This window comes from Molossus molossus, unplaced genomic scaffold (genome assembly GCF_014108415.1).
Source record: "Molossus molossus isolate mMolMol1 unplaced genomic scaffold, mMolMol1.p scaffold_m16_p_9, whole genome shotgun sequence".
NCBI lineage: Eukaryota > Metazoa > Chordata > Mammalia > Chiroptera > Molossidae > Molossus > Molossus molossus.
This window is the reverse complement of record NW_023425403.1, coordinates 55,345,687-55,372,757: the sequence shown is the minus strand read 5'-3', so window position 1 is coordinate 55,372,757 and position 27,071 is coordinate 55,345,687. Positions and strand designations below refer to the sequence as shown.

The window sequence follows — 27,071 nt, the reverse complement described above, 5'->3', positions numbered from 1 at the left end:
GAGGGGCCCCCACTCCTGTTCAGGGCTGCATGTTGGTAAGTGAGGCTCTAATCTGTGTGATAGGAGCACCGAGTGTAGACTTGGGGCCACTGGGTCTGCCACTCACCAGCAGGGTGACTGTGGGTGAGTTAGATACCTTTCCTCTGTCTTAGTTTATTCATATATATTATTACTATCTAAAAATTTTTTAGTTAGGAGAACATGAAATAAATGTATATAAAGCAGCATGCCTAGCCCATAGGAAACACTCAATAATGGTCAGTTTTAATTATTTCTATTTTATTTTTATCGCTTACACACCTACTCTTATGCAGACCATTTTGTATCCCTTTACTCAAAAAAGCAGCAAGACAGAAAAGAGTGTCAAGTATCTGTGTAGAGAGGAACCTGGGCAACATCTATAACCAGATAATTCTGGAGCAATCAGGGTCTAGGCAATGGGACTGTCATTCTTCCCGTCTGCAAGGAGGTGAGAAGGGATGGCGAGATCATTAGGAAAGGTAACATAAATAAATGTGTCCAGTCCTGATCATGGTGATAAGCAGGTCTGTGTCCAGGGGGATTCTGTTCTAGATTACTGTTTACAGGCAGGTGAGTTTCAGGATATATGTTACTTCTGAGGCCTTAGAAACAGATCGCACTGGTCCAGCGGTGCTTCTTCCAAGATCGGCCTCCTGGAAGGACTGCCGCTGACCCACAGACGCATCACACGAGATCCTGCATTTGTCTGGCTTTCTGTTATTTATTATGTGCTTGCATACATTGTGTCTTGCTTCATCCTGCACCTCCCCTGTGAGAGGAGAGGCACTGTTCAGATTTCCGTGGATGAAGACATGAGGTTTAGGGCAGCCTCAAAACCTCCAGTAAGGAGCAGAGCTGTCCAGTCTCTGAGCTGCAGCCTCGGAGCCCAGGGTACTCATGCCCCCTCCCGCTTGGAGACTGGAAACGTCTCAGAAATAGAACTCGATGCTCAAAGTTCACAGTGGATTAGTTAGCCGTGAAAAAAAAATTCTTCTCTATGACTTTGCCTTTGTGAAGCATAGTTATATTCCCCAACTTTTTTCTAATGACTTTGTTGTTGTTTTTTTTCAAAACAGTACAAAAAAAATGCAAGAAGGAAAGTGAGATGAATGTTAATAAAGATTATGGGCAAAGTGATTATGAAAGGGTTATAGAAAACCCTGGATTGTCAAAGCGTGCACAGAACATTTTTTTTTTGTTTTTAATGCAAAAGAAAGAAATGGACAGAGAGGAAAAGAACAGAGCAAGACACAGTCTGATCCATCATAATGCACATCTCTCCTTCTTCTTGTACTTGCCAAATTTGTTTCTTATTATTGCCTCATAAAGAAAGACAATTTTAGAGTTGGATAGTGGTTTAGAGATCATCTCTGTACAATGACTCATTTTCCACAGGAGTGCAGCGGTCTGATAAAGTCATCCACGAGAACCCATCTCCCCGCTCCCAGTCCATCTCTCTCCCTTGCAGAAAGCTGTTTCCCTCCTGGCATTTTTGCTTTTACTCTCAAGGGCAGGATTAAATCCCAAACCCAGCACAAACCGGCAACGTATCTATTTAATGCCCTCAATAGTGGAATGTGTTAGCCATTGTTTGCCCTTCTTGTCTGTTGCACAATATTTCTCCATCCATTTCTCTGGAAAATTAACTTGGACTGCAGGAAGGGACATGCTGCTCTGCCCAGACCAATTACAGCATTGCATTGTGCTCTTATTAGGTTGCATATAAATTATGTGACCCACATTAGCCAATTAGAGCCATTCACTGAGATTGATATAAGCAAAACAGGAGACAAAGAGCTGTAAGAGTGAAGCACCTGGATATGAAGGGAGAGTGTGGGTTGGAGGCAGAGCAACATACAGTTTGTGTCCATAGGTCCAGGACTACCTGAGATCACCTTCACTTCTTGGGGAAATGGGCCACTAGTCACTTTAGTTGAGTTGTATCCCACTCACTTGCATCTAAGATTCCTAACACCTATTCTATTGCCCAATCGCATTTCAGATAACCACCGAAATACCTGATTTTCAAGTCTTAATCACAAACTACAAGGGCTTCTTATAGTCCAAGCTGCATTCAGGGTCTTCCCACTTAATATACTCGCACTTAACTATATCATCATATGGTACATATAACTACCCTGTTTTATTTTATTCAATATGTTTCCCTGTTAGACCAGTACCATCTGAGTACCTTGTTTCCAAGTTATTCTCAGAAGTACATGTTTAATGGGCAAAAATAAAGCCTGGGGAAATAGCAAATTTGGATGGACAAAAACAAATGAGAAAGGATTTGAAATACAGAGTATATTCAGGGGGTTATCTTTTCCCCGGGCAACCCAGGTAGAGATGCCCTGTGTAAAATAAAAATAATGACACCTGTGAGAGATGAAGTGGAAGAAGTTTGGTGAGGGAGTAGGGAAGTTACCAAAAAACAAGAAGATCAGCAACTAAAGGGACCCTCAAAGATTAATTTTGCTTTCCTCTATATTTGCCCGAAAGCCATTCTCTTTTACATTTTAAGCCAGCATATCAGCGTAATTTTTATTTTACTTTGGATCTCAAATTATCTGGGTATCGTTTCACTTGAGCTGAGCAGAGTAGATGAGTTATTATATTCTAAGGCCATTTATGCTAAATATTAAGAACTGTATATTCATATTGCTCAGGTAAGGCAATATATACTTTCATATCAATAGATTCTTCTGTAGTTGGCAAGTTATCTTTGCAAAGCCAGATCCAAAACATTATGAGCCATCTTATTCCTGTGTAGTCTTTTCTTATATGCAATGTCTTGAACTCATGTAACATAAAAAATACTGTAATGTATTATGAAAAAAAAATGCAACTTTATTGTGCAAAATATCTTTTATCTGTTTTACTGTGGTGACTTCAAATGGCTCTGTCTAAATTTTAAGTCTATACTGTTTGAAGGGGAGGATGCACTTTTGTTAACATGCATAATTCACTAGTATTTTGAGGTGATGACTTTGTTGGTTTTAATCCTATAAGTAGGCATGATACATGATTCAGAATGTGCTGCATTCTTCAAGTTAGTTTAAAATATTAATTCTGGTGCCCAGACGGTTTGACTCAGTGGTTGAGCATCGACCCATGCACTAAAAGGTCACCGGTTTGATTCCTGGTCAAGGTACATGCCCAGGTTGTTGGCCCAATCCCCAAAGGGGGCATGTAGGTGGTGGCCAGTCAGTGCTCTCTCTCATCAATATTTCTATCTCTCTCCCTCTCCCTTCCTCTCTCTCTATAAATCAATAAAGAATAAAATTTCTTTAAATAAAATAATCCTGTAAATAGGCATTATATATGATTCGGAATGGCTAAATTCTTCAAGTTAGTTTAAAATATCAATTTGGACTTCATTAGAAATATGTCTTCTGGTTGGGTCATTTTATATCTTATGAGATAAATTAGAATTGTAAATGGCTTTACCAATGTGTAATTTCTGTTTTTCATTAAGATCAAAATTTCAGGTTAAAAGGACATAAGGTCATTTAGAGTTAATTTAGCGACATACAGGAAGGTTTATATTTCCCTAATCCGAGTGGGAAAAAAAAACTAGCCTCACAGACAGACTCACACATATACACTTGCTAGAACAACCCCCCCCCCTCTCTCACACACACAACACACACACACACATACACGCACACACACACTCAAAGGCATACATTTGTACACTGTGGCAAGGAAATAGAGTCATCTGATATTTTTTACATTCTTATTAGTCATATGTTTCTTTTCTATTCATCATATTTATTTGTTCTCTTTCTCTCTTTAAACATTTATTTTCTGCTAAAATGGACAGTAGCTAAGGAATGTATACAAACAGAAGACATTAAATGGATGTATTGTTTCCAAGGGCCATTTAAGCTAGATTAAAGAGTTGTGGGTAGCTCCAAGTTCTCCTTCACTTGGCAGTATTTCTCAAATGAGCAGTAACTGACAACTGAGTGTAAGTGCTAACTGTGGTATGATGTTATCCCCTCTTTCATATGCAGCAAAAGAAAAAATCACTTTGACTCACCCTTTCCTTCCTACGCAAGGGATACATGTTTTCCAAGATATTCCTGGGCTTTCTTGAAGCAGACTTGTGAGAAGAGAAAGGCAGGCCTAGAGAGCGTGTGTGTCGGGGAGAAGTAAGGGAAGGGCCCCAGGACAGGGCTGGTTGAAGATGAGTTGGTGGGGAATTGGGGGTCAGTGAGCAAAACCCTCTGGTGCAGCTGAAAGGTTCCTAAGAACTGAGGAGAGAGGCAAGTAGCTTGAAGCATTGCAGCAGCCTGTGAATTGGATCTCTTTTAATGTTATTCAAGAAACCCAAGAAATTATTTAACTTTTAAAATTACCTTTGGTTGACAAACTCTTTGAAGTTGATTCTGCGCGAAAAAGGCCCTGGCTCATCTTTGGATATTTTACCTTTATGTGGTGTTCTCTGTTTGTTTTGTTTTATTTTATTCTTGTGACGTTGATTCTTTATTTTTATGGATAACAGATGGAGATCACTTTACAACTTTAAAAATATTATATTTTAAAGTTTATTAAACATATTTGCATTGTATTACTCCAGTTTTAATTTAAAAATATATATATAAAAGGATCTTCCCTTCTTTTTGCTGTGAATCTGTCCATCGACTCATTTCCCTCAGACTGAAAATGCGCAGGGACTTACCTTACCCAGAATGTGCAGGTTTTCACATAGGACAGCTCCTTACATGCAAGGGGCTTCAGGAAAAGAAGGGGTGTTTGCAAAGGGGGCCAGACTCCAGAACTGAAACACAGCCTGGGACCTGCCTCCAGGATCTGCCCATCTCTCCCTTCCTTCACTACGGAAAGTCTCTTCCACCTGCCACAACTCTGCTCTGCCATCCTGCTCTGCACTCACTGCTTCTAGAGCCTCATCACCCTTCCGCGTATCCTCCGACAACGTAATGTGTTCCCAGTATCTCCTGAAACTGCTGTGAGGGTCCCCAATGCCTTCCTGACTTCTCACTGTCTTTTAACTCTGCATGTTGGACACCCCTGACAGCATAGTACTCCCTGAACCTTTGTTTTCTCCTATCCTCATTCCTTTCTCAAAATGTGGTGGCTATTTTCTGAGATTTTGTCTTTCATCTCTGCTGTTCTGCTACCTCCCCAACACCCACACGCACTGTGTCCCTCTCCTGCCATGGCCCATTCATTTATGCCTCTGATTGTGAAGTAATTTACATCTCCAGTCACTCATTCACATATGCTTTCATTCGGCTGTCTTAGTGAAAACGTCCTCTGTGTCAAGTATTGGGATAGACACTGGGGCTACAGAGAGGAAAGATATATTGTCCTTGGAACCAAAGATTTAGATTAGCATAATGGGAGTTAAATTAGAAATTTCCCTTCTGTGTTCACTACCACCTTTGTTTCTTTCATTTTGGTTCACCATATTTCCCTCCACTTTTAAGACATTATACTCTTTATTTCTTAATATGCCTTTTTTAATTTTAAGGGTGTGATTGATTTGAAGGTGGCATGTCATGAATTGTGATCAATTACAGCAGTGGCGATTTAGATCCTGTTATTAAATTTAATTTACATTCTTATGTTTTTACATCAATCACAAGAATTTACCTATTTTAGGATTATTTAAATAATATGAATCATAAGGTTAGACTGCTAGAAAAATTAACTCATTAACTATCAGGCATGTAAACAATGGCTCAGAATTATGACTGCATACACTCGGTTGCTTATCAACTCTATCAGTGAGTGTCCTGTCATTACTTCCATCCACTTCCCTGTGCTTTCTTCTCTCAACACTCTTACTCTCAGCCTCAAATGCGTCATTGTATGATTATAAAATGTGTAAATGGTTAATCATATCCTGTTAGTATAAAATTATTTATTCAGTGGAGAAATTTAGAAGCTCAATATGGTTGAGTTGCTCATCCATATTATTCAAATTTACAATTGGGAGGCCAGTTTTGAAAAGATTCCTGACTTATCACAATGTACTATTAAAAAAATTATTTACTCTTCCTCAAGTATGTTGATGCAGGAAATTAGAGATAATCTGATCTAGCATGTTAAGGGTATGTATCTGATGAGGTCAATAAAAATGGATTCTTAATTTATTATAATGATACTAATCATTTCATTTATACATGAGAAGAAAGATAATTATTTACCTTCTACAGTTAAGTGTTTGTTTTTTTTTAATGCACAATTGAAATCATCTGAGGCAAAAGTAAAATTTAACAGACTATTGTAACTGTTTTACTCCTACAAAAATTTTTAATGATAAATGTGCATATATAAATGTATATATAAAATTTTGAAATTATGAATTATTATGTAATTCAAGGACAATGTTTAGATGTCATAAAAAGTCTCAATATGCAAAATTTAATTTTACAACAATTTTACAACAAGAAATAAACACAAAAAATATTTTTAAATCTCTGTAGATGTTGCTCTATCATTTTGAGGCAACATATATTTTATCTCCAGTCCAAAAATGTAGAAAATTTCTAAAAATGATAAAGTAATATTACTGCACATTGTGAAACATTGAACAGCATTTTTCCCCCATGAGATTCATAGAGTAAATTGTCTTTGGAGAAAAGAAATGATGATTTGTCATTGGGGCACAAGCAATGGTGGTTGTAAACTATTCAGGCAATTTACTATTTATTTATTTATTTATTTATTTATTTATTTATTTCACATTAGAATTTCAAAAGAACTATAAGGCATCCATTCATGCCTATCATGACTTGGTATCTGTCCCAGTCCAGTACTGTCTAATCTAGAGATCACCAGTCAGATCATTCGGCTTTGAAAGTTATAGTCACTCAACTCAACTCTATTTTTACCTTCATATTTTATTTTTTTTCTCAATTTATTTCTCAACTTCTTAGGGTGTGGTTGTGAGGGATTTTTCTTTCTTTTGTTTTGTTCTTTTAAAAGTTATTTATTTATTGCTCATAATTTTAGTGTAATACTAATTTTTAAAAGATCCCAACAGATATTTTGGTGGAGATTGACAAGTTTGGGAAAGATTTAAGAACCAAAGCAATCCTGAAGAAGAACAAGGCTGTGTTAATTACTATAACTTTGTTACTCTCTGATTTAATTTAAAAGTGTAATTTAAATATGTAATAAGTAAGACACTATGGCATTTTATTTTTTTCAGGGGAGAGCGCGATCGCAGTCCCCCACTACCACAAATTATGCAGTCGAGTTTCCCACATTTGGGGAAATCGCAGGGGTCAGCACATCTGGAGTGCAGTGGATAAGCCTCACCCTTGGGAAACCACCTTCGTGATCATGGTATCTCCCCTGCCAGGTCAGTATGACACTATGGCATTTTAAAAAATGTACTGAAGTTATTAAGGTGACATTGGTTAATAAAATTATATAGGTTTCAAGTATACAATTCTATAATACTTCATCTGTATATTGTATTGTGTGTTCACCACCCAAAGTCAAGTTTCCTTCTCTCACCATTTATTACCCCTTTACCCTCCCCAACCTCCCCTCACCCCTTTCACTCTGGTGATCATCACACTGATGTCTGTGTCTATTTTTTTCTCTTAATCCCTTCACCTTTTTCCTCAGCTCCTTTATCTCCTCCCTCTGACAGCTGTCAGTCTGTTTTCTGTTTCTATGAGTCTGTGTTTTGTTGTTGCTATTGTTGTTGATTTTGTTCATTGGATTCCACACATAAGTAAAATCATAAGGTAATTGTCTTTCTCTGACTGACTTATTTTACTAGCATAATACTCCCCAGGTCCATCCATGCTGTTGAAAAAGTAAGATTTTCTTCTTTTTTATGGCCACGTAGTATTCCATTGTGTAAACGTATCACAGCTTTTTTTATCTACTCATCTACTGATGGACACATGGGCTGCTTCCAAATCTTAGCTATTGTAATGATGCAATGATCATAGGGGTGCATATATTCTTTCAAATTTGTGTTTCAGGCTTCTTAAGACATCTTTTCAGAAGTAGAATCACTGGGTCATATATCAGGTTCATTTTTAATTTTTCGAGGACACTTCATACTGTTTTCCAGAGGCTGCACCAAACTGCATTCCCACCAACAGTGCACAAGGGTTCCCTTTTCTCCACATCTTCACCAACACTTGTTGTTTGTTGATTTATATATATGTATGTATTTTGGGATAGAGTGAGGGAGACATTGATTTGTTGTTATTCCATTTAGTTATATATTTATTGGTTGTTTCTTATATGTGCCCTGACTGGGGATTGAAGCAGCAACCTTGATGTATCAGACAACACTCTGACCAACTGAGCCAAGGCCTGTTGATTTATTGATGATAACCATTCTGACAGGTGTGAGATAATATTTTATTTAGTTTCAATTTGCTCTGGCTGGTGTGGCTCAGTTGTTTGGGCATCATTCCTTGCACCAAAAAGTTGCCAGTTCAATTCCTAATAGGAGGGAGTGCTGGAGGCAGTCCATCGATTTACTGCTCTCACATCATTGTTCCTCTCTCTCTCACCCTCTCTTTCTCGCTCTCTCTAGATATCAATGAAAAAAAGAAGACTTCTGTTTAGTTAGTCTTCAGTTGGTTATTTAGATAGATTGTTCTATATTTTAGTTGTAATTCTGATTTGGTCCTGGAAGGAGGTGAATATAATGTCCACCTACTCCATCTCTATCTCGTATCCTTCCTTCCTTCCCTCCCTCCCTCCCTCCCTCCCTCCCTCCCTCCCTCCCTCCCTCCCTCCCTCCCTCCCTCCCTCCCTCCTTCCTTCCTTACTTTTTTCCTTCCTTCCTTCCTTCCTTTTTTCCTTCCTTCTTTTTTTCCTTCCTTCCTTTCTTTCCTCCTTCCTTCCTTCCTTCCTTCCTTCCTTCCTTCCTTCCTTCCTTCCTTTCTTCCTTCTTTCTTTGGACCTTCTCTCAAACCTCATCAATATTGACTTTTATTTATATTTTAAATGATGATTTTTGTATAAAAGTTCATTTGAAAAAATCATTATTCATCCTAAAAAAGCTTAAAATCCATATTATGCTCATATTCTAGAAGTTTTCTAAAAAACCATAGCATTTTAAGGTTTAAAAGACTTTAGAGGCCACAGAAATGGAATAATTGCACTACCCTTAAAACAGATCATGAATACGAGGCAAAATGTACTAATGAAATTGAGTTGACAAGAGTTGCAATAACTGAGTCGACAATGATTGTTGTCAGTCCTTATTTTCTTCTACCATATGCTTCTCACAGTCATATCTTAGTAATATTCTGTGCCACTTATCATAACATTGTTATTTTTAAAATTATTTATTTATTGTCCTGGTCTATTTAGCTCAGTGGTTTAAGCATCGGCCCCTGGACTGAAGCGTCATGGGTTCAATTCTGGCCAAGGACCTGTACTTGGGTTGTGATTTGATCCCCAACCATGGTTGGGGTCGAGTGGGAGGCAACCAATTGATGTGTCTCTCTTGCACCCATGTTTCTCTCTATGTCTCTCTCTCCCTCCCTTCCATGCTCTCTAAAAAAAACAATCAATGGAAAAATGTCCTTGGAAGAGGATTAACAACAACAAAAATTATTTACTCATTTAATTTTTGAGACTATGGATATGAGAAAATACCAGCAGTATTTTCCCCTTCCTCCAAGATACTGTCAATTACCTTACTGGTGTTTGTTCATTTAACAACCACAGAATAAACATTTTCTTTTTTAAAAAATATATTTTTATTTCTTTTTAGAAGGAGAGGAAGGGAGAGGGAGGGAGAGGGAGGGAGAGAGCTATCAATGTGAGGGTGGAACATCAACTAGCTGCCTCCTACATGCTCCCCAAAGGGCATCCAGCCCGAAACCCAGGCTTGTGCCCTGACCAGGAATTGAACCAGTTTCCTTTTGGTGCATGAGACAACACCCAACCAACTGAGCCACACCAGCCAGGGCACGGAAAAAACATTGGCCCACTCCTGAGCATTTTGATAGGTCCTGGGAAGTATAGGGTCATAACTATATTTATCACCTATGGAATCACATGTGTGTGAACTGAAAAATCATGGACTCCTTTGCTGGTCTGCATTTGGTGCTTCTTTCTCTCTGAAGAATGCTTAGCTCAACAATGCATGGAATGCAGTGTTACGTGAGAAAACGAGCTGGTGGGGATGAGAAAAGAACCGGATTTTCTCTCTTAATACTAACAAGCTTCAAGAAGCCCAGAACACTCTTATTCAGTCTTATTACATCCTACCCCTCTGATTAAGGAAGGAAGGACTGTGTCTGGGAAAGGTGATGCTACTCCTGAGCTGATGAGCTAATGAAACCTGTAAACTTCAGTTCATGATACCTCTATATGGGCTTAAATTTTTAGATTTAGAATAATTAAGGCATCTGGTCACTGTATAAAAATTATTTCAACTTTGCTCATTATTTTCAATTTTGTTTGCTTAACCTGTAGATAAGAGGTAAGTAGGGAAAAAAATGACAAAATAGCAGGAACTTTTTGGGTGTTCATGAAGCATCAAATTTGGCAATACTGCTGATGCAACAGGGATGTTCACTTTGATGGCTTTTGGATAGGCAATCGCTAATATGATTATTGATAGAATTCTGGAGAAAGGGGAAAATACCAGTGGGTGTTTCTTTGTATACATGGTCCTAAAAAATAAGTAAATGATAAAAGAATATTAGCACTATAAATAATGGAACAAAATATTATTGAGGAGTAATCTTGATAAGTAAGTGGTAGAATGAACTTAGGACTGAACTAGTTGTCAACTCAGCTGTTACAACTCTCCTTTCAGTCTGTGTGTCCAGCTGAGCATCAGTTGTGTGCTGAGGTTTTCTCCCAGAAACATACCTAGCACTTGTAGAACCTCAAGCTCAGCTCAGGGGTGCCACATTTAACCTCCTAAGGAGTGACTGAGGACAGCTCATCTCCCTAAGGCAACCTGATGAAGGCTACTCACAGGAAATAGCATTTGACCTGGATCTGGAAGAATGAGAAAGATGTGTTGAAAGAATAACTATTTTTAAAATCAACTTGTGTGTTATTTGGTGACATTGTTAGCTGTTTTTGAACTGTCAAGTGGTGGTGGGGGGATCCAGATTGAACCAGTTTGAGGACAAAGAGAAAATGGGGGCAGAATCATAGTCTGCTCTCTGAAGAAGTCTCATCCTTTTGTGTGCACTTAGGGTGCTTTACTTGTGGGCCTCCATCACATTGTGCAGTTATAGGGCTCTAGACTGGGCGAATATACACTACCTGTATCTCAGAACATGCCCAGGGCTTTAGCAGAAGATCTGGCAGATGGGTCAGTGCTCACTAAATGGACCCTTAAAGATGAAGTTAAAACACTCATAGTTCTTGACAGACGATGCTAGGTAAATTTTCAAAAATCAGCAACATCCCCTAAATTCCAACTTTTTGCATATAAAACCCCTCTTCCCCTTCTCATCTTTTTCTTACTTGCAGGTTCCCGGGTTTCTGCATCACAAAACAATCTTTCATTTGATACACTTAATTTTATTTGAATACGAACTTTACACACCGTTACCCTTGAGGTACTTTACATCTTATTACTTACTATTTGGTAATTTCAGACTAAATTCTGTGAGAGGAATTTTAAGCATATGTCATTGGAACATGAAGGCATGAGGGTGAGGGGTTGGAAACTGTTTTATTGAAGCAGATTGTTTGGGGTTGGGAAATGACTTATGTAGGAGAGGCTGATGTCCCGAACAGCTCTGGCTTCTTAGTGAGAGTCACCTCTCATCCCTGCACTGCCCTCCTGACCTGCCCACAGCACTCACTGCTCTGTTGGTCTCCCCGTGGGGCCTTCCCAATGCCTCAGTTCCCCTCTCCTCTCTCGCTTGATTTGCTATTTATTCTGACTAATCCTGTCTTTGCTTTGTCAAACATTTCTTATTACCTTCCCCTCATTGGTTAAACATAATAATAATTACAACCTGGCTGTTTGGGGGACCAAAACTGAATTTTTAGTGGCTAAGCTTAACCTAAATATACATTTTTCAAAATCTATCTTAAATTTGTACACATTTCCTTAAACTCCCTGAAACCAGCAATGTTTACGTTATCTTACTTTTTCATAAAACCTCTGATCTTGATTAGGGTTTTTCCTCCTCAAGACACATTCCATTTCACCCTAGTTTTTTGCTCTACTTGTCCTGTTTGATGTTATCTGCAGGAATCCCACGGGGTGTTTGGGTTGCGGAGTTGGTTCACTGCCAAGGCTAAACTGCATGTTCACTAGCTATGTTTCCTGGTAAGTAAGTAAACATGTGGCTTTTGAGTTGAAATAAAAAACAGGATAACATCCCTCCCCCACAGCTTCACCTTCATGTAATTCCCCAGGAAGATGACTTAGGCCCATATGAGTATTTCCACTTCAAGGCAGAGACAATGGCTGTGGACATTTTCATGCTCAGTCAGCTAAACATTGTGTGAAACATGCAGCCCTTACCTAAAAAATAGAATGCAACAATCAGCTGCCATATGCAAGCAAAGCCTGAAATATGTTTCTGATACAGTTTTATTGTGCATATCAGATCAATAAAATTTACTAAATTTACTAAACAATCATCTAGAAACCATCCATGTAACTGAAAATAAAGATAAGAGTTTTTTTGTTTTTGTTTTTTTGGTACGTGACCCTAGTGGGAACCGAATCTGAGACTCTCTGGTCCACAGGCCAACTCTCCAACCATTGAGCCAAACCAACCAGGGCGATAAGTTTTTTTAAACCATCCTTGCAATCCCTTTAATGAAGAGAGCACAAATTGAAGATTTAACAAATAACAAATATCTCTGGTATGAAAAATGTTTACCTCAGGAGAAACTATTTGAAAATAGCAACAATTAGTTGTGTTCATAAATCAATAAATTGATGTGTTTCTGAAACCTTTCACATATTCTTCCCACTATGATACTATGTGTGTCATGAAAAGTACAGACATTGCCTCTATCCTCAGGGAATTTATGGATGGATATAAGTGAATGTCTCATCACATGCTAAATTATTTGGTTCATTTAATGTGTTCTAGTGTTTTAATCTGGAAACAGCCCAAGTGCCCATTGTAGATGAGTGGATCAAAAAACTGTAGTCCATTTACAGCTTTAAAAAAGAAGAAATGTTTACACTTTGCAACAGCATGGATGGACTTGGAGATTATTGTGCTAAGTTAAACAAGCCAGATAGAGAAAGAAAAATATCATATGATCTCACTTATATGTAGAATCTAGTGAACTTAATAAACTGATTAACAAAATAGAACCAGGAGCATGGATCCATGGAATAGCCTGACAAATGTCAGAGTGGAAAAGCATGAGGGGACTGAATGAAAAAAATGAAGAGATTAGCCAAAGAATATTCATGCATAGCCCATAAACACAGACAACAGTGTGGTGAGGGCCAGAGGGAGGGGAGGGCAGGGGCTGAGTGGAGATTGGTACCGTGGGAAAATATGGGAGACCTCTGTAACAGTATCAACAATAAAATAAATAATGAAAGGGAGAATAATAAGTGAGCAATATATTTTATTATTGCAAAACACTTTTATTTTGTATCAGCAACTATTATATACCAAGGAGCAGGTGCAAGGACATAAGATTTTAAAATGTCAGCTGCTTTTCTATTTTCTCAAAACAAGATGCACAATCTTTTGGAAAGCTTCTCTAGACTTGTCCTTAGGTAGCAAAGTCTTTGCTTTGGGAAATAAGGCTAACCAGGCTTTGATATAACATAACCAGACATTTCTTATTGTGCCAGGTTTGGGGGCTGTTGGGTAGAGGCAGATGAGGAGAAATACTTAATTTTTATGAGGATCTCTTTAGAAGAGGAACACATTTTAATATGTAGACCTAGGTAGCCCTACCAAAGTCTACTTGCAGGAAAGACTTTAGTTTCCAAAAAGGACCCCCCCCCCCTACACACACACACACACCCAGTAAGAAAGTCAGACTCAGACTCCGTTAATGACTTATTCTTAGCTTAACTTTAGCCCTCAGTATTTTGTAGAAGAACTAGCTTTGCACAGCATGACATTGAGGCTGGAAACCATTTAAAGACCCAAGTCATTCTTGCTATACTGTGCTTTGGGGAATAGAGGCTCAAATAAGAGAACAACAAACTAGAAAGTCATATTTATTTTCCTCTTAAAAGCTTGTCAAGGGTGATAAAAAGAAGTCTTATCTGACCTGTGTGGCTAAGTTAGTTGGGCATCATCCCAGGCCTGTGTACTGAAGGGTTGCTGGTTGGATTCTTAGGGCACATGCCTGTGTTGTGGGTTCAGTCCCCAGTTGGAGCTGTGCAGGAGGCAGCCGATCGCTGTACCATTTCTGCATTAATGTTTCCCTCTCTCTCTTTTTTCTTTCCTCTTTCTGTAAAAATCAATAAAATATCTTATAATATATATATTGTACACTTTGATAAGCTTCTAATAAAAAATATTTTACCTCTATTTTCAGTCACTAGTATGGCACCCAGTGGAGTATTGGTTAGTGTCCCTTGACTCTGGTTATTCAGTTCCCCTCAGAATAACCCTCTGAAGAATTAGGCATTTATACATATATTTGTCAGCATGATGTATCTTCAATAACATGAGCCCCAATTCAAATAAATACCAACTTTCCAAAAAACATACTTCACAGCCTAGTCTAGAGTTCTCTCAATCAAATAACTGTAGCGGAGGAACCTAAACACCATGGTTTCCATAATAACCACAAACATGCAGCTGGTTTTTAGTGCAATTTGGGAAACCCAAAGCTCTAAGACCATTTAATTCTGTAAAACTTTTTAAGCTTTAATTACGTTTTTTATTCCAGTAATATTTCTTTTTGTTTGTTTGTTTTTTTCATCTCTATAATGGTGTGAAGCTCCACTATCGCTTATGGTGAGTTCTGGACCACCAGGGGCATCTTGAATCAGGACACTGAGAGCCATGGGACTGCCTAGTGCTGGTTCAACAGAAATTCTAAGTGGAAGCAATTAAAGCAAGTAAGTCATTAATTAGGGAGGGTTAACAGAGAGCTGTAACCACATACGTTCATCAAGCAGCTCAAGAGGGTCATGCTTGCTAAATATGATGATGCAAACTAAACCTCACAATAAGATTTTTGACATTTTTTACAATAGATGAAGAAGCTGAAGTTCAAAAATGGTTATGCCATTTGCTTAGCTTCACATGATTAGACAGTAATTGAGCAAGGGCTGAGAACAGAATCAGAATTCTTCTTTGACTCCTGATCTGATGCACTTTCCATTCTTATCATAGGGCTTTATTGAGGTGGTCCAGATGTTTGTATCATTCATCAGGATATGAGAGATCTGAATAGGTAGGATCAACTGTGTGTGAGTGTGTGTGTGTGTGTGTGTGTGTGTTGGATATGTGTGTGCTATCTGTGAGCCAATATACATAAAATCATTTCAATCAAAAGAATTCTTCTTTAAACAAAAAATGAAGTCCAGAAGAATAGGAATGAATATGGTGTGTTTGCTGGTCTTTATGGGTCCCAGTCCAAACTCTTCATTAACTTTCTAGGTCAAGTCTGAATAAGTAATATAAATAATCAGGTCTTAATTTATAATTAACAAGTGAATGTAGTTACACTACCTCTGTGTTCTTTTCTGCTTAATTACAGACCCCTTTAAGTTCTGCAATTTTTAGGACTCTAACCCTACCTTATTATTGAGAAATAAACTGAACTGAATTTGTTGAATCATTTGATGGAGGGCTTTGAAATCCAGAGACTTGTGTTGTGAGCAGAGTAGTGATAAAATGAAAGCAGCATTTTAACTAGAAGATTAATCTGGTAAGGCTATGTTCTGATAAATCATCTGAATCATCACGTATTGCATAAAGCAAAAGCTATTTTAGGAGGTGAACTTTAAAATCAGTTATAAGGGTTGAAAATCTGGTGTTTTGGAAATTTATATAGATTTCAACTTCTACAAAATTCTAGAATTTGGACTCGTGAGATTAACTGCAAGGAAAGTCCTTACGAGTTAACAGACTAGACCTAGGCAAGGAGAAAATGTAGGATGAGAAATACTCAGGCTGAATGAGAGAACCAATGAAATGGTGTTAAAGGGAAACATTAAAAGCTTAGATCATTGGAAGGAGCCAGTGAATGTTCTTGAAGAGCTGGTTAAGGAAAAAAGGAAAATTATGTTAATAGAATTGCGGAGATACAGAGTAACGTAAAGAGTGTGGGTAAAGCCTGATGGTAATTCCAGCAAAAACAGTTGAATTATATTTTTGATACTTACTTTATGTGTATTCTGTAGGACAGCCTGGCACCTTAGTCCTAAGAACCTGTAGATCCAAAAAATGAAGATGGCAGGCATTATTGTAATACTGATGCCCTCCCCATGTCCAAATACCCCCATAAGAAGAATGAAAGTACTATTTCCCCATTAAAATGTTTATCTTTACCTTGGGTGTGAAATGGTTACAACATCTCGGAAACAAAAGGGATCCAAGAAGGAACTAACTTGTAAGAATACTATATCACTGTATGTATTCACTGTACTCCCTCATCTCGTGTACTTTCTCTTCCTTTTGTAAAGAGAATTAGGACTACTGGTTGTCTTCCTCCTATCCACTTTTAATGGTGGTCTATTCTGTGAGTCCCCGTAATGTGATATGAATTGAAAAACAGAGAAATAATTTCGGAGTTATTCCCAACTGGTGAGTCACAGACTCTCAGGTGTTGTTCTTATCAAATATAGTAATACAATTAGTCTCTATGCTCACTTTGTAAAAAGGTGAATAAAATAATCACATTGAGTTTAATTTTTTCTTTTCTTTTCAAGTGAGTTATTTGAGAACCTCTGCTCCTGGGGTGGTGTGTGGTGTTGACCAGATGAATATCAAAATGAAGCACAGAGCTGAATGCTGCTAATATGTACTAGTTGATCATTGTCATTCTGCATATATCATTGTTTAAAAATCCTGATGGTCAAGTACAAAAACTATTGAAGTGGAAAAAAATGATGCTAATTCTGTGAATGTGCCTCAAGATGATTTGATCAGCAAGTCAATACTTTGCTTTCATCTAATCCAAATTTTTATATAGCATTTCAGGATGTTTTCAGCTCCTCAAAAGCAAATGTTGAAAAGGAAAAATGTAGTGATGACTTTATCCAAATTGTCTTTTCATTTGTTGAGAACAAATGTCCCCAGTGTATTATTTTTAGATAGTAGCTTGCAAAGAGCAGCCTGAAAACTCCCGTCCCCTAATTTAGAAACAGCACACGAAAACTATAAAAATATATACCTTTTTTTAAAAAAAAATTTACAAGATCAGTTTATGAAAACATATTTGATGTTATAATTATAGTTAAATTCAAGTGTACTATTTAAAATGTAGGCATGTGCATGAATTTAGCACCAAACAAAAAATGGTACAATGTGCAATTTATATTTCCTTATTGAAAAAAAAAACACATTATTATTATTATTATTTTTTCAAAAATTCTCACCCAAGGATACTTTTCCATTTGTCTTCAGATAGAGTGGGAGGGAGGGAGAGATAGAGAAACATCAACGTGAGGTGGATACACCGACTGGTTGCCTCCCGCATGACCCTGAGCAGAGCCAGGGATCAAATTGCAACTGAGGTATGTGCCCTTGACCAAAATCGAATGCAAGGCTCTTTGGTTCACGGGCCAGTGCTCCAACCACTGAGCTAAACTGGCTAGGATAACACATTATTTTTATATAATTATTTAAAAGTATATGGAAACATGTATAACACTGGTAGGTGGAAAACATTGACATTTGTCCTTAAATGTTATTAATATTATTAGATGGTACTTAAATAAATGTTTTAATATAATATCAAATAATTTTATGAACCTGTTTTTAAGTTAATGCTGCATATTATATAGATACAACATCAAAGATATAAAAATATATGTTAATTAAAGGTGCTTAAAAGATAACTCTGCTAAAGTTTGAAGAGTAAGCCATTAACAGATCAAAAATCTGTTGACTTCAGATTAGTATATTTCTTGACACATGCAAAAATAATCAAATGCAAGAAGAAAAAGATCCCAATTAATAGTAATGTTTGCCATGCACCTATTTTTTGGTTAATGGAGTAAAAAGCTACAAAAATCGAACTGAGGTCACTACTACAGAAATCACTCAAGAAACCAGAAGTAGTTTATTTATAAAACTGCGTAGAGAGATACATTTAAATGTATTGCCCTTCTTAATTTGGGAGGGATTTGGCTCAAGGAAATTTTCTAACCCCTGAGTAATCTGCAGAAGTCTTTATGTCTTTCTATGTGCAGATTTCCCTCAGTTTTTAATGAATTTCAACCACTTTTCTTTTTTTATCCTCACCCGAGGACATTTTTGCATTTATCTTCAGATAGAGTGGGAGGGAGAGAGGGAGGAAGAGAGAGAGAGAAACATCAAAGTGAGAGAGACACATCGAGTGGCTGCCACCCACACGACCCAACCAGGGCCAAACTGCAAACGAGGTACGTGCCCTTAGCGGGAACCAAACCTGGGACTCTCCAGTCCACGGGCCAATGCTCTAACTGCTGACCCAAACTGGCCAGGGCTCCCAACCACTTTTTATTGAGCTTTCACTAACTGCCAAGCACTGGGCTAGTGTAGTCTCTACACTATATTTATCTATATTTATAGGCAGAATAATTTTCTTTAATTTGTTCCACAAACACTGGGTGACTATTATGACCCAGGCCTTGTGCTCAGCACAGTTATAAAAGTGAGGGGTAACATATGATAATAAGATAACACAATTACAATGGCCCCAGCATTTGACTAGTCCTTACTACATGCCAGGCTCGGTGGCAAGTACCTTGCATACATTCATTGCTTCATTTAATTGGATGAGGCAAGTGTTTGTAGCATCCCCTCTTTAGTGATAAGAAAGCTAAACAATAGTTTCTACTTTTGCAAAAATGTGTAGTCTAGTGGGCAAGCCAGAAAATAAATAATAATTGATAATGCTCTGTAGAGTATGACTAGGGCTATCTCTGAAGCATCTCATACAGTCCATGTAAAGAGTCTGTCAAATTACCATAAGCCTGCCAAAGAAGGATGGTGATTCTGATATTGGTTTATTTGTGACTTAAACACATATATTTTTGGCACATAAAGAGACTATAAATATATTTGTAATAATTAATCATAAGGATATAATTTTATCACATTGGGAGAAACTTATGTTATAATCTGACAAAAAATGTCGAGTAAAAACATCAATAAAATGTGAGCATCAGTCTGGTGTCAATTACTCCAGGTGGTAGAAACTAGAACGTCATTTTCTTCTAAATAGATCCAAGTCACAAGAATAAAATACATTTAATAAAGGATTCTACAAAAAACTGTTTCAATGATTTATTTTGGTAATACGTCATCTACTAAAATGAGATAGGATATTGTGGAATATAACGCCCTCTTGGTATATAAAAGGTACTCAGTACTTGTGCTATCACCTGTATTAGTTGGTGTCAACGGCCATAAAAGAAGACCACAGATACTGGGGCTTAAACAAAAGAAATTTATCTCCTCACAGTTATGGAGGCTGGAGGTCTGAGATCTAGGTGTCAGCAGGGTTGGTTTCTCCTGGTGTCTCTTTCTTTGGCTTATAGATGATCATGCTCTCACGGTGTGTTCATGTGGCCTTTCCTCTGTGTGCATACTCCTGGTCTCTCTTCATCTTATAAGGACACTGGTCCTATCAGATTAGGGCCCTACCCTATGACCTCATTTAACATTAATTACCCCCTTCATGGCCCTATCTTCAAATACAGTCACACTGGGGGTTATGGCTTCAACATATAAAATTTGGGGGGCACAATTCAATTTATAGCATTATGCTTACTTTTTTTCTGATCAATAGTAAGCTTTCCCTGGTTGATGTTGTAACTTCCTTTAGAGGTTGAGGCTTCATGCTGTCATTCTTCTATTCATTCCGTGATGGTACATTGTCGCCTCTGTGCTAGGCATTGTGCTGCCCATGGGGAAACAGCTGCACAGAGCTCATCTCTGTCTCTGGAAGTCCATAGGACAGAGGGGGGAGCTCACTGAAGCCACCTTACCAGCCTGGAGTGTCAGCAAAAGCTGAGGAATCCCAGGCCAATGCTGTGTCCTCGGAAGGGGAATGAGTTAGGTGACGAATGGGAGTTCCAGGGGCAATGGGTATAGCATGAGTTCCCACTCAAAAGGTGAGCATAGTTTGATGAGCTCGCAGAAAGACCAAGAAATGCTACTGCTTGGTGGACCACAGTGTGACGGAGAGTGGAGGCCCTGGAGAAGTAATGTTGCCCACCATCATCTTGCTCCTTTCGGACATTTTGAGGAGATATCTACCAATGACATTATTTTCAGGGAAGACCCTTTGGAAATTTTGGCATTTTATAAATGATTTTGACTAATAAATAAACAAGAACTTTGATATAAAACATGAAGGAAAAAGAAAAGGGGTAATAGGATCGGTATGAGTTACCACAGAACAGATGGCTAATGCTACTTTGTGTTTCCCTTTGCACTGAAGAACTCAGTCAACTACAGCCATCAAACCTGTGATTGCCTTTCCAGAGAGTAACAAGAGCAGGAAACACTTGCTTCTACAGTCCCAATGTCATGTGCTCAGGATTCATTCCAGGAAGTACTGTGATATTGCTGTCTCTGGACCCCTGGATTAAGCATATGCCCACTTATGATAAAAAAAAAAAAAAAAAAAAATTGTATGAGGAATGATTTTTAAAATGTTTCTACATACAATTTCTGCTGAGAAAACTAAAGAAACTGCCATGGTAAAGCATGGTGTTCCTAACTTAACATGACGGAAGAGTGCTGGTTTGCACACTTGTGTATACACCCGTCGAGTATTTCTCTGAGATCTGCTCTGTGCACCAGTAGGGATTTCCTGAGCAACACACACCCACTGTGGAAGGCCTGCAGCCTAGACCAAGTCCACATGGCCCCAAGCTTTCCGAGGAGAGTCATGGCAAAAGGCATCGTATTGCGACTGATTTGACCGAGAGAGTACGCTTTCATAACATGCAATATTACCCTTTCTGAAACTAGATACAGTGTAATTTAGAAATTTCAATACCCACATTGTTTCATCCATTTAATAGCTAAAGACATGAAAACCATAGTGAGCAAGTAACCAATTTAGAGATTTTAACAAGTAAAAAGAGAATAGACATTTTCATCACCGTACAAAGATGTATGGTCATTACTGATTACTGAGATAAGAAAATGCTCTCAAGTATGAAAATTAGGTAATTTGGAATCCATTTTTTTCAATGCCTTAGGCCTTATTTTCAACATATACCTGTTCCTTTTATATTTTCTAAAAATTACAAAGCTGCAGATTGAGAAAATTACATGCCTATTTTTGTTGTTTCTGTCATGTGGTGCTGCCTGAGAATGAATGATTAATTTGTAATTATATTTTAGAAAATAAATTAACAATTATATACATTATTAAGTTTCTTTATTATAATGAACACAGAAGTTATTTAAAAATCAATAGCAAAATAAAACACCTCAAAAACTAGTTTTACTTTAGGCTTGATTGATAAATGAGAGCCCAGCCTCGCTGTAAATACCTATGATCGCATGAAACACTTTCTCGAATTAATTGAAAGCATGAGCTAAAGAGCTACAGAAACAGAAAACAGTGCTCATGACTTTCATAAAAGCGCCACCTGAAACTGAAGAGTGTGTTTTTATTATTAACTGTGCTTTCAATTTTGTTTATTATGAGCTTTAAAATGACATAACTGTGTGTTCTATTGATCTGAACAAGGGTTTCTGAAACTTGACATTACTAACATTTGACCTGGATAATTCTTTGTTGTGGGAAGGGCATGCTGTGTGTTGTAGGTTGTTTATCAGCATCTCTGGTCTCTGCCATCTAGATCCCAGTAGTTTCTCCTCCTAGTTCTGACAACCAAAAGCATCTCCAGACATTTACCAAATGTCCCTTGGAAAAACGGTGTATAATTAACATTACCCTGAGCTTAGAACAACTACTCTAAATGGAGGGGAGAGAGGGACGTGTCATATTTAAATAATTAGTATCCTCCTACCATTTTATCTAAACATTAAAAACTTAAAGCTGTAGGATAAACAAAAATTTCATCTCATTTGGGCAAAAGCACTTCGATGTATATACTCAGTTGCCTTAAGATTCAGTTGTATCTACTCAGGGCCCATTTTCCAGGCCCAGAATATCCTCCCTCTGCTTTGGAGAACTGTTAGTACAGAGCGATACAGATAGAATTGCAGCTCCTTCCAGATTGTACTAATTCCTGAGCTGTGTAAATTTAAAAGCTGCTTTCTGACATAAAAATCTTTTATAAGGCTATACTCCCTGTATTTCCTCTGACACTTTAGGGTAACATTTATTTAGATATCTGGTTTTCAGGAATTCCCTATGTTCTTATTTAATCTTCCTATTTGTTTCACAGGCGTGCTCCTCTTTTTACCTGGGATGTTGTTTGGTACAAATTATTGTGTCATTGTTCTGCCAGAAGCATCACCCAAAAGGGATTTTCTTAGCAAACCAATATCAAAATGTAGATAGAGATAATTATAATTTGAAAGTTGGCATCTTCACTCCCTCCAGGGGTCTTACTGTTAAATCTCTTTATTTTTTGAGTGAAACCAGCCTCCGAGTGGAGTTGAGAAATGCCTTAGTAATTGGTATCCCCATACAGAGTATTTCATTGTGAGTGTTTCACACCAAGTTGTGAGTATAAAGGTGGATTTAAAGCAAACACTGGCAGCTCAGTCTTATACACATTTAGTCTAGGTAGCTTTACATGCTGATGAGAAAACAGTGCACTGAGTGATTCAAAAGTATTTTACAAAAAAAGATGTCTTCAGGCAAAGAAAAAAATCAATTATCAAGCCATGCAAGAAAGATGATATCAGGCCTGGGATATCTCATTCAAAACATTGAAATAAGACAATCATCCCTTAAAAGAAAATGAAATTCACTTTACAAGTTTAGGTGAATGAAATACAAGAAAGTGAGTTATCACTCCCTTGAGGGGTTTAAGAATAATGCCTGACATTTTTTTTTTTTTTTTTTTAGAATTTGACATTATGCTCAACAAAGAAATTCAGGTGCCTTTTTAAATTAGAAGGAAGAAGAGAAATGTACAGGCATCTAAATGTTTGCTATATGAGAAGACCATGGAAAATAGGAAATAAAGAACATTTCCCTGATGAAAAATGATCTGCAAAGAACAAGGCTGTCTGTGTAAGATTAATAAAGGGGCTCAAAGAGCACAAAGACAAGCTACAGAAGATCCCCAAAGATGTGTCAGAGTTACTTAAAAATATATCACACAAGTCTGCAGTGCATGATAGAACAGGAAAACAAGACACACGTGAAATCCCCTTCTAAGACCTAATCACTCAACTACTGTGCATGTCATACAATCCTCTTAACCATGTAATAGTCATTGCACAGCAAAAGTCTCCAGACGTAGAAAATGAGATCACGCCTATGTTACAAAGGCAAGAATAGAGCCAAATTGCATAAGTACCCCTATGACTTCTACAACCAAGTAGAGACAAAGTGATCCCCAATAATTGCTCATGAGTCATGCTTTTGTGGATATACAAAGAAAATGTACAAATAAAACAGTTCTACTTTCTATCTGATGCTTGAGAGCTGTGCAGGCATGTGTACATACACATGTGTGGGTGTATCTGGAGGGAGAATGGATAGAGATGGGTGAAACAAATTTGTGACATTTAAGCTTTAGATGGTACAACAAACCCAGATGGAACTACTGAAAGTCTTCAGTGAGTTTCTAAGAAAACGTGAAAGAGTTATATTGATGGGTAGACTCACAATTTCTCTGAACAATAACGATTTGCAATTTTTGTTTTAAATAAAAAAAAGAGCTTGTGTTAGCTAGGAGGAGTAATTATTATACTTCAAGCAATTTTAATACCGTCCTGAAAAACAGTATTAGAAGAAGGTGCTACAAATACTTAGGTAAACTCTCCCCTCTGTGGCACAATGCCAGTGAACGGGAGCTGCTGTCTGCATTGCCATGGAGTATAATAAGTTCTGCCAGCATTTCCCAAGTCCAAAAGGACACAGTGAGAACACAGTAGGACACAATTGCTACTTATGCTACTCTCATTTGTGGAAGAGCTGTTATATTGCAGCAATAACAATGATTAAGACGTGCTAGGGAGATTTCTGTGTGAGATGAATAAATATAATTTTTGATTGCTTGGCTGGTATTTTTTCCACTATTGAACTTGAAGCTGGCTGTATTCAGTGCAACAGAACTTAGTGGACCAAACCCAGGGCTTCTTGACATAACCAGGGTCTCCATCCGTACACTGACAGTAACCAATGAGTTCTATGACATTATGGTATGAAAAATGAAGCCCATGATTCATTGTGGGTCATGCTCCTGACAGCTTTTAAATGGGGTTGAGTCTAGTGACAATGAAGGAAAATTGTTAAGGAGAATGACCACAGATTTATTCAGCCTTAAATTATCATGACAAATTTAAGAATGGACATTTCTCCTGTTTTATTCTAGAGATGAGGACAAAATTACTTATGGCTCCTACTTAAAAAAATGTATCTGCAAAGTCTAAATAAAACATCTTCTATTTGATGCATTCTCTAGTTAACACTCAACACAAATTAAAGGAGTAGATTGGCATTTCTCGAAGAGTGCTAAAAAAATGGCAGTGCTTAGACTATTCCTTCTCTGCTTTAGAAGAAAATTAAGTATATGTAAAATAAACTAGAAAAATAATGCCAAGAGATGACTTGGAGTGTTTTGCATGACTGTTTTAACATTGTCTTTTAGAAGAAACTATAGGTGGTGCCTACATTCCTTCCTGTGAAGACCTACAGGTGGACTTTTCCCCACTTGCTCCAGAAAGGTCCTTACTCCCGTCTGCCTCCACAGCCCTTACATTTCTGCAGGTGCACACTGAGTGTACCTATCTGCATGGGGTTGTCGTCACTCTCCAGGAGCCAAAGCAGGAGGGCATTCTTGACTTCTTGGCAGAAGTCAAGATCTCCCCTTTCTGGAAACGTTTTCTTTTTCTTACATTCTATGACACCTCTCCTTGATTTTTCTCCTACCTTTCTGAAATCTTTTACAATTGATTTGCTGTATCATTTTCATGGCCCAGACCTTCAATATCCATGTTTTCCTGGGCGTGCATTTTGGATTTCTTCTCTCATTGCACATGTTCTTGGGTAAACCTCCTCACACCCAAGGCTTCAACTGTTACCGCATGCAGGTGAATTTCCGCCCTGTATCTCTATTGTCTCTTCATTTGAATGTCCTGTGGGCACTTCCAGCTTGGCAGGTTCAAAACCGAACTCGTCCTCTGCATTTTCACACCTGTTGCTTCTTTTCCAGCTCTGCTGGACTTTCTTTTCTCACTCTTCCCTTTAAAAAAAAATTTTTTTTTTTCTTTATTGATTTTAGAGAGAGAGGAAGAGAGATAGAAACATGGATGAGAGAGAACATTGATTGGCTGCCTCCTGCATGCTCTCCACTGGGGATTGGGCCCACAACCTGGGCATTTGCCCTGACTGGGAATCGAACTGGCGACCTGTTGGTACATGGGTCGATGCTCAACCACTGAGCCACACCAGCCGGGCTCCCTCTTCCCTTTTATCTAACCATGTTCTCCAAGTCCTGCAGGCCTGACTTGCAGTATCTCTCGGCCTCATTCCTTTCTCTCCATTCATACTTGTTTTTCCCTAGGTCCTTGTCACTCCTTGTATTGATGACTGCAATACCCACTTCTTGAGACTTCTAAGACTTGTTTCCCCAATCCTTGCCTAACTGAAAAAAGAGAAAGCCCAAAGAGACAACTTGGGATATAATATGAGACATTATCTAAAACTTCTAAAGTGATCCCCAGTAAAAGTAAAAATACTTAAGTTTTATATTTGATCTTAAAAATTTATTTGCATTATGTATTCTTTTCTATGTTATAAATTCTAGCCATGTTAAATATACTGTTTGAAACTGCACGTGATTGAGAAAACCTGAATACTCTGTGAAGATACTCTATTTGATCCAATGTTTTAGTTACTCTCAGCCCACTTCTACCAAGGCTTTATCAGAAACACAGTCCACCTGATCTTTCTGTTTAAACTCTCTGCACCCACCATTTTCTTATAATTTTGTTATAGAGGTTTACGGATCTGATCCTTATTACATTTTTCTGGTTAAAAGCATGAGTGACTCCCAGTAGTTCTCAAGATGTACTATGATTTCTTAGCTTTTCCTAGCATAATGTTTCCCCTATCCCACCACATTCTTCATTCATTTCATCCATATTGAATAAATCCCGTTTTTCTGTATTATACAAGTTCATCCCTCATTCCTGTGTTGTTCTCCCAATGTGAAAGGTTCTTTCCCTCACTTGTTTGTCCTTCTAATTTCTACTGATTGTTCAGTGTTATCTAAAGTTTCACTATCCATGGAAACTTCTATATTATTATTTATCCATGGTATGTTTGCCTTTTAATTGTTTAATTGATGGCTCTGTCCCCATTTTTATATAAGCTTATTGGAGCTTAAGGAGCCATATTTTAATAGACTTTCTATTAGAGTTTTTGCAACATAGTGGATACTTCATATATATATATATATATATATATAATTTCAGACAAAGAATGAAGGAAAAAAAGAAAGACAGAGAGAGGTAGAAAAAAAAAAAAAAAAACAGAAATCAATCCTTATCTCTGCCTCTTTTCTTCTCCAGTCCCAATTGTTTTGCCTATAGTTAGAGGGCATGTATGTCCTTGAAATTAATTACCTAATTAATTTACAAAATGCTTCATTGAACTCTTAAGCCAGGTATCGTGCTATGTGATAAAAATAAATAAGGTAGTTCAGGCTTAGAAGTGGTTCCATCGCCTTATTCCAGTGTGATATTGGGCCAATTAATAAATTACTCTATATCTCAGTTTCTTTATTTAATTTCAATAATACTTTCCCAATACGTTGTCATAAGGATTAGTTACATGTAAAACTTCTTAAT

The 27,071-nt window shown here is 37.6% G+C and overlaps 1 non-coding gene across 1 annotated transcript; it reads right to left on the bottom strand.

Moving 5' to 3' along the window:
* Positions 1-7,201: 7,201 nt before the first annotated feature.
* LOC118623157 lies at positions 7,202-7,365 on the bottom strand. Its single transcript, XR_004958241.1, has one exon. It is a non-coding gene; the product is annotated as a U1 spliceosomal RNA (small nuclear RNA).
* Positions 7,366-27,071: the final 19,706 nt, after the last annotated feature.